The sequence below is a fragment of the Centruroides sculpturatus genome, unplaced genomic scaffold (assembly GCF_000671375.1).
Source record: "Centruroides sculpturatus isolate CEXI.00-Female unplaced genomic scaffold, Cexi_2.0 scaffold239, whole genome shotgun sequence".
Lineage (NCBI taxonomy): Eukaryota > Metazoa > Arthropoda > Arachnida > Scorpiones > Buthidae > Centruroides > Centruroides sculpturatus.
In genome coordinates this window covers 424,634-432,578 of record NW_019384979.1, presented here as the reverse complement: position 1 = coordinate 432,578, position 7,945 = coordinate 424,634, and the positions used below count along the sequence as shown (strand labels likewise).

The 7,945-nt window shown below is 35.0% G+C and overlaps 1 protein-coding gene across 2 annotated transcripts in view; it reads right to left on the bottom strand.

The window, feature by feature from the left end:
- LOC111632730 (glutamine and serine-rich protein 1-like) overlaps positions 1-7,945 on the bottom strand; it is a 74,817-nt gene that overhangs the window by 9,376 nt on the left and 57,496 nt on the right. The window lies entirely within an intron of this gene.

Sequence of the window (7,945 nt, the reverse complement as noted above, 5' to 3'; positions counted from 1 at the left end):
TACACGACATCCGCTATGCTGTTAACAGAACACGCAACTGGAAGACACCTGGTGTAGACAACATTCACAATTTCTGGTACAAAAAGTTTACATCACTGCACCAGGAACTAGCTAAACATCTAACACACATCATCATCAATCCACAAGACATGCCAAAATTTCTTATTCAGGGCATCACCTACATGAAACCTAAAAACAACAAAACCACAGACCCCACACAATACAGACCAATTACATGTCTTCCAACACTCTACAAATTATTGATCCTGTATCACAAACAAAATATACAAACATGTTGAAGAACACGACATTCTTACAGAACAACAAAAAGGCTGCCGTAGAAATCACAGGGGATGCAAAGAATAATTACTCATAGATTCAGTCATTTTACGGCAAGCACACATACACATGGCATATATAGACTACAGAAAAGCATTCGACAGTGTTCCACACAGTTGGCTGCTACATATTCTACACATGTACAAAATACATCCATCACTCACTGCATTCTTCCAAAACACTATGCAGCACTGGAGAACAACACTACATCTCGGTGTTAATACACTTCCATACAAACAAACGAAATATTCATTAGGCGAGGAATTTTTCAAGGAGATTCCTTGAATCCTCTCTGGTTCTGCCTAGCCCTGAACCCATTATCCAACATGTTAAACAACACACAATATGGCTACAATATCAGACATGAAAAAACAACACAGTTTATGCTGTCACGTCTCATGTACATGGACGACATAAAACTTTATGCATCCACACAAAAACAACTTCATCAACTCCTACAAATCACACATTCATTCACTAAGGACATACAAATGGAGTTTGGCTTAGACAAATGCAAACAACTTCACATAGAAAAAGGAATCCTGAAGAAAAAAGATTTTGCACTTGGAAATGGAGACGTTATTAAACCCATGGAAGAGGGCGAGTTCTACAAGTATTTAGGATTCCAACAGGCCAAACTAACAGAACATACACAAATAAAGCAAAGATTAATTAAACAATACCAAAGTAGGTTAAATGCCATTCTCAAAACACAGCTAAATGCAAAACACACAGTTGAAGCAATAAACACATATGTCATCCCAGTACTCACATACTCTTTTTGAGTTATACATTGGACTCACACAGATCTTGAGCAACTCCAAAGGAAAACAAGAACAACACTTACTAAGCATAAACAACATCATCCTAAATCCGCTACAGAAAGATTAACCCTTCCATGTAAAGATGGCAGACATGGCCTGATTGACATAGTTAACCTTCACTACAAACAAATACAGTCACTGCGAGAGTTTTTCTACAGGAAACAAGAAACATCACAATTACATAAAGCAGTAACTCTAGCAGACTTAAATAACACACCATTAAACTTACACTCACAACACCCAGACATGACACAACACATAAAAAGCATAGACACCATCAAGCAATCGTGGGCTCAAAAGGCACTCCATGGCAGGCATCCTTATGACCTGGCCCAGGATTTTGTTGAGAAAACTGCATCAAACAGCTGGTTAGATCGGGGAAGCCTCTATGGGGAGACAGAAGGATTCATGATTGCCATACAGGATCAGGCCATAAATACTAAAAACTACAGAAAACACATACTCAAAGATACAACACTCACAAATGACACATGCAGAAAATGTCACATCATACCAGAAACTATACAACACATTACATCTGGGTGCAAGCTCTTGGCACAGACAGATTATTTACACAGACAGCAAATATAATACACCAAGAGCTTGCAAAGAAACACAAATTATTAGACATCCACAAACCATACCACAAGTATATTCCACAGACAGTATTAGAAAACATCATGCACAAAATGTGCTACGACAGCCATAATCACAGATAAAACAATTTACCACAGCAGACCAGACATAACAGTCATTGACAAACACAATAAAATCACATACATTATAGACATAGCCATTTCAAACACTCATAATGTACAAAACACATTCACTAAAAAAATCAGCAAGTACACAGAACTCACCCACGAAATAAGGCATCTGTGGAGAATGGAAAGGGTGCTTATTGTATCTGTTGTTCTCTCCTGTACAGGTGTGATACCACACTTGTCATTGTGATTTCTGACACTTTTCAAGGGGATTTAACACGAAATTTGTTTACATTTCAGTTCTATATATTTTTTTTATCTNTTTTGTTTGTACAAAATAAAAAAATAATTTTTAACGATACAATAGTCTTTGTTAGGCTTAACATCGACGAAAATTCAACGCGAAGCAAAACGCAACGGATAAAAATTTTGACATTGGATACATTAAACTATCTTTTCGTACATAAATCAGTTATCCGAAATATCAGTTATACGAACAACCCCAGTCCCCAATTGATTCGGAAAATCTACGCTCTACTGTATTTATTTTCTTTGTAAAAAATAAATAATTTTTAACGCTACAATAGCCACGATTATTATTTTAAAAAATTTACATTAGGCTTAACATCAACGCGAAGCGACACGCAAGGGAGAAAAATTTCAACATGGGATAGGTTAATATATTTTTTCATATATAATCGGTTATCCGAACAACCCCAGTCCCCAATTGATTCGGATAAACGACGCTCTACTGTATTATAATAATAGACAGATGTCATCATCTCTCGAAATACAATATCTTTCTTATTTCGCTGTTGATAGCCCGACACGTGCTCCGCAGCCATCTTGTATTTTCTCGTGCGCGTGGGATTGTGCGATCTCTCTTATGACTGGATCTAGTTTCGAGAACTCTCTCAAGTCGATCGCGATTGAACCTCGTTTTAGTCGAGATTGAAACGGTCAATGGAGGGTGCACTAGGCGAACAGGGTATAAGGCTCTAGTTTAGTAGTGTTACAGAGTATAATACGTATATTTTAATATATTTTTTAAAAGAAACAAAATCATTGAGAAATGTTACGTGTGTTTAACAACGGGTTCGGAAAACTTTGAAAATGTTAACAACGGGTTTGGCCGAACCTGTGCGAACCCGCTGAATATCACCACTGATTATAACTATATTGTAAAAACAAAGAAGTCTGTTTTTTTTTTTTGTTTACACACCCTTAGATATATAAAGAATCAAAGATTTTATAAAGAGGTAGGAATTAATGCCACCATGGTTGGTAAGTGTGTCATACATGTCTACTTGCTACATTTTAACTCTGCACTATGGCTATTAAGAGGACCTTTTAGCAAGCTCATTATGGGCTTGGCCAGTGATGGAGTCTGGCATATGTGGAGAAACCTCCCAAAAAGTTTCTGGGACTTTTAACCTGTCCAGATTCAATCCCAGGTCCTGCAGGGAGGTAGACTGCCTTAACCACTTGGCCATATACTAGTGACTCAGATTTTTAGCCAAAGTAGTATTGCCACAAGCTGCCTTGTAAATATGTCCTTCCAAGTACATCCTTCAATCAAAATTCTGCATATGTTCTATGATACATATATCTGATGACTTATTATGTTGTATACAAACTTAGACAAAATTTCCTTTATTTCATGACTTAGCTGGAAAAAGTCTGACTTTCACAGACATTTTCAAAAAGTTTGATTTTTGCCTGACAACTGCAAATTTATTCATTTACAGAGTAAATACAGTAGCCTCTCATTGTATAGTGCCTTTTTTTAGTCACCCAAATTTTAAATTATCAATTGCTATTGAATTTTTTTTTGTAGAAATAAAATTTGGTACAGTAATACCTCAACTTTTGAAAATCGCGTAACTCCGAGTTTGCGTATCTCATCAATTCATCTTTTGTTTGAGTGCCACACAACTCTTGATTACGCACTCCCCCCACACTATTGTTCAGCTTACATGCTTGGATGTGTCGCACGGAATCGATGCATAGCTACAATTTATTTTGTGTAATTTATTTCTGTGTTTGTTACATCTACAAAGACTTAAGAGACTCTACTATGTCATCCAAACGAAGTAGAACTGATTCTTCTGCATCAAACAAGAAAAGAAAAACTTTATCTTTGGAATGTAAAGTTAACATTATTAAAGACTTTGATACAAAATTGAAAATTTGTAAATTGGCAAAGAAATTTGATCTACTGGAATTGACGGTCAGAACAATTATAAAAGGTAAAGAAAAAATTCTTGAAGCTGTGAAAAATGCTCCATGTTTAAATTCAAACATCATTTGTAAGTGTCACAGTATTATTGCTGAGACGGAAGCAATGTTAAAATTATGGTGTGATAATCAAGTAAATGTGAAAAATTGTCTTGTTAAACAGCATCTTCTTTCAATCTCTCAAAAATCAGCCTAGCTTGAGAGCTAGGCTGATTTTTGAGAGATTGAAAGAAGATGCTGGAGAGGTGGCTAAAGATGAAGAGTTTAAAGCTAGTAATGGTTGGTTCAGCCTATTCAAAAGTCACTGTAATTGGCAAAGCATTGCAGAAAGTGGAGAGGTGACAAGTGCAAAAAGATAAAGAGGTTGCATCTTACTATCCAAAGAAATTCAAAGCTATGATAGATGAAGATGGCTATACCAGCCAAACCATATTCAATGTACTGTACATACTAGTTATCAATGCCATCTTGTTTGGGAGTATGGAATAAAAGTAAATTTTTTTTTATAAAATTTTCTTTTTGTAGTTTCTTCAATTGCATAGACACCAATCATGACTTCAGGTAGTGTTGTCACCAGGCTGGTTTTTAAATTCGTGGTCTGCTTTAATTATTAATTTGTCCAGTTTTTATAGAAATTGTGAAATTATGATGAAACAAAAAAATACTCGCAAATATTTTTATAAATTTAATTTTAACATTAATAAAAATTCAATTCACTAAGCTATTTACTCAAATTTTCTTTTTATTACATTTTTTCCCTATATAAGATCTTTATAGTATTAATATCAATATGGCAATTATTCATGTAACAATATAAAAACACCGGAGATGTATCAACTTTAAGCCGCACCACAGCCAGATGTTCTGACCTCACTTGTAATTTCCTTTTTGTTTCACCAACATAGAAACTTGGTATTCCACATGTACACTGAAGTCTATAAATCACTCCCTCTTCCTCCAACAACTCTTTATCCTTATAAGATCTTGAACTTATCAATCCAAATAACCTATTTTTTTGAATTGGAGCCAATTTAATTGAACTTTCACAAAAAATTTTTTGGTATTTTTTCAAAATAACCCTTAATAAGTATGTTTCTTTCCCATATATTAACTTCCTGTTTTTTCTTTACTTGATATCTGTTCTCTAAATATTTGTTATACCAATTCTTTAATTAACAATCTTCTTGGGTAGCCATTTAACAAGTACTTCTTATTCACTTTTCCAATTTCTTCCTCCCTTTTATTGGATCTAGTTGTTCTAGAAAAGATCTTACATATTTCCATCAAATAAATATTTCTCTTCTAATTGGACAATAAGATTTAAAATTTATGACTTTTTTTGCATTACACAGCTTTTCATACTTACAATATTCTAAATGGTCTTTAAACCTAACTATTGTTATATCTAAGTAGTTAATTTTACAAAATTTTTCATTCTCATGAGTAAACTTGATATGTTCGTTAATCTTATTGGCTTGTTCTAATATTTTCTCAAAACATGTTACTTTACTATTGTATATAATAATTATATTATCTACATACCGTGCAAGGAATACTATTCCTCCCAATCCTGACAAAGTTTTATCTATGTTTATCATAACAATTTCTCCAAATTTTGGGCCTATAACTGAACCTATAGAATAATGTAATGAATTTAAATAATGGCAAGATACCCATGGAATGCTGGGAAGGTTTGATCAGACATAAAAGCTGTGATGAAACTTGTGTGAATGATGTGTCTATCACTGATGGCTAACTTGTATTACATTCTGTTTGCAAAAAACCCTACCGAGGAGGCTGAAAGAGGCAAAACGCATTTAGGGTTATGTATGGTGTAAAATAATAATAAAATTTTTTTTCTCAAAGTTAACCTGTTTTGTTGTTGCTTTTTATACCAATCCTTATTCTGTTTTAAGTAAATGGATTAGTGACTTTGAACTTTTTAGCCTCCATAAGTCAGAAAGGATAGGAGAATTATTTTTCTGTGTACTAATTAACAGTACAAATAAGTAAAGATTTATTTTAACAGTTAAAGACTAACTTCACACCTCCACTAAAACTTATCCCCATCTTATCCTTAGGCTAAGAGTGACAGAAAATGTACTTTTAAAATTCTAACTTGCAAACATCTCTAGCAACTATTAAGTTTTTTCCAACACAAGTCCCTAACTGATTTAAAATTGGCATGTGCATTGTTCAGTTCTTGTCTGTAAAATGACATTGTGCATGCCTTGTATTTATATCAGGGCTGTGGAGTCAGAGTCGTGGAGTTTTGGTATTTTAGCCAGAGTCGGAGTCATCAAAAAATCCGCCGACTACAACTCCTTTTTACTTCCCAACTTCTTATGTATATAAAACGAAAAAGTATTGGAATTGTGTCAAATTTGACCCTCCAGATATTTTTTGCAAATCTACACGTTTGGAGACCTCTCGAACCCCTCAAAAAGTCAATAAAAATTCAGAGGAAAAATTCGCGTGCGTGTATGTGTTGGCATCTAATTTGTTTAACTTTTTTATTTTCTGTTCTGAGATATTAAACAATATCTCACACATTTCGTTTCTTAAACTTTACCCATTCTGAGATATTGTTTAATATCTCAGAATGGGTAAAGTTTAAGAAACGAAATGTGCTTGCGTATACAGGGGCATTAATACTATTAAATTTTGGTTCTTAATTAAAGGTCGACAGGGTGAAGACATAAAAGTGGTCATGTGTCATATCTCTTAATGAATATTTTACTCGTTTTACTCAAATTAGCGTACAAAATTTAAAAAAAAAATAAAATTTCTCTCTACCCTCAAAGTAAACTTTTCTGTCATTTTATAATAGTACAGTAAAACCTGTTAAGATGTTCTCGCCTAAGATGTTAGAACATATATGGGGAAACGATTTAGTTCAACCAACCACTTTGACGCTTAATAATTAATTCCTGTGTTCACTCATCATAAAACCATCCGACTCTGATTTCAACCACTCTGACCACAGAAATTATTAGGCTTCAAACAGAGTGAACGAAATCATGCCCCCAACACACAGTCTAACATCCACCCATATAGAAAAAAACCTCGAATCTTTTACATATCTCGAAATTTCAAGTTGTCCTGAGTCCAAAAATGTAAAAATTTGGGAAGGATCATTTTTTGACCGATCGCTACACCTTCCCTCTATAACAGCCCTTATATATAACAGCCGGAAAAGTTAAAGTTATCGAATACATTATATATATAATCGAGACGAGTTGATAATGACGATAATAATAATAATAATAATAACTCTCTCGTGGTCACCACCTGGTCGTGGTGGGATAGCCCAGTAATTTTACTGACCATAGGGCAATGCAGGCTGGAGCACAAGTGCCTGGTAGGGACACCCATGCCAGTAAGGTCTATGCGGAGAAATGAAGCTAAGAGTGACCACATCCACATTCTGTGGAGATAACTATCATGGTAGTAACCAGATAAAAGTGTGATACCGGCTCAGACGTTGCCCGGGTTACCAAGATCCGCATTTGTGGGTTAGGCAGAGGCTCACGTTCGTAAAATAGGCCGCAGTCTCCCTTGGTTACCGGTGGTGAAAGCAGCGTCAGCCCAAGCATGGCTACTGCAATGCCCTCAACAGATGTGAGGAATCAACCTAGCCTTGGTGTTTCTATGACAATGCATCCACAGACCACAAAGGCTGGAAAACCATGCCAACGGATGAAATGGACAACAGAAATGAACGAGTTTATCATCCGTACTTACTATGCAATCACAAAACTTGAAACAAACATGACAGCATACAGACAACAACTACACCATAGATTCACACAACAATATCCTCATCTCACTGTCACCGAA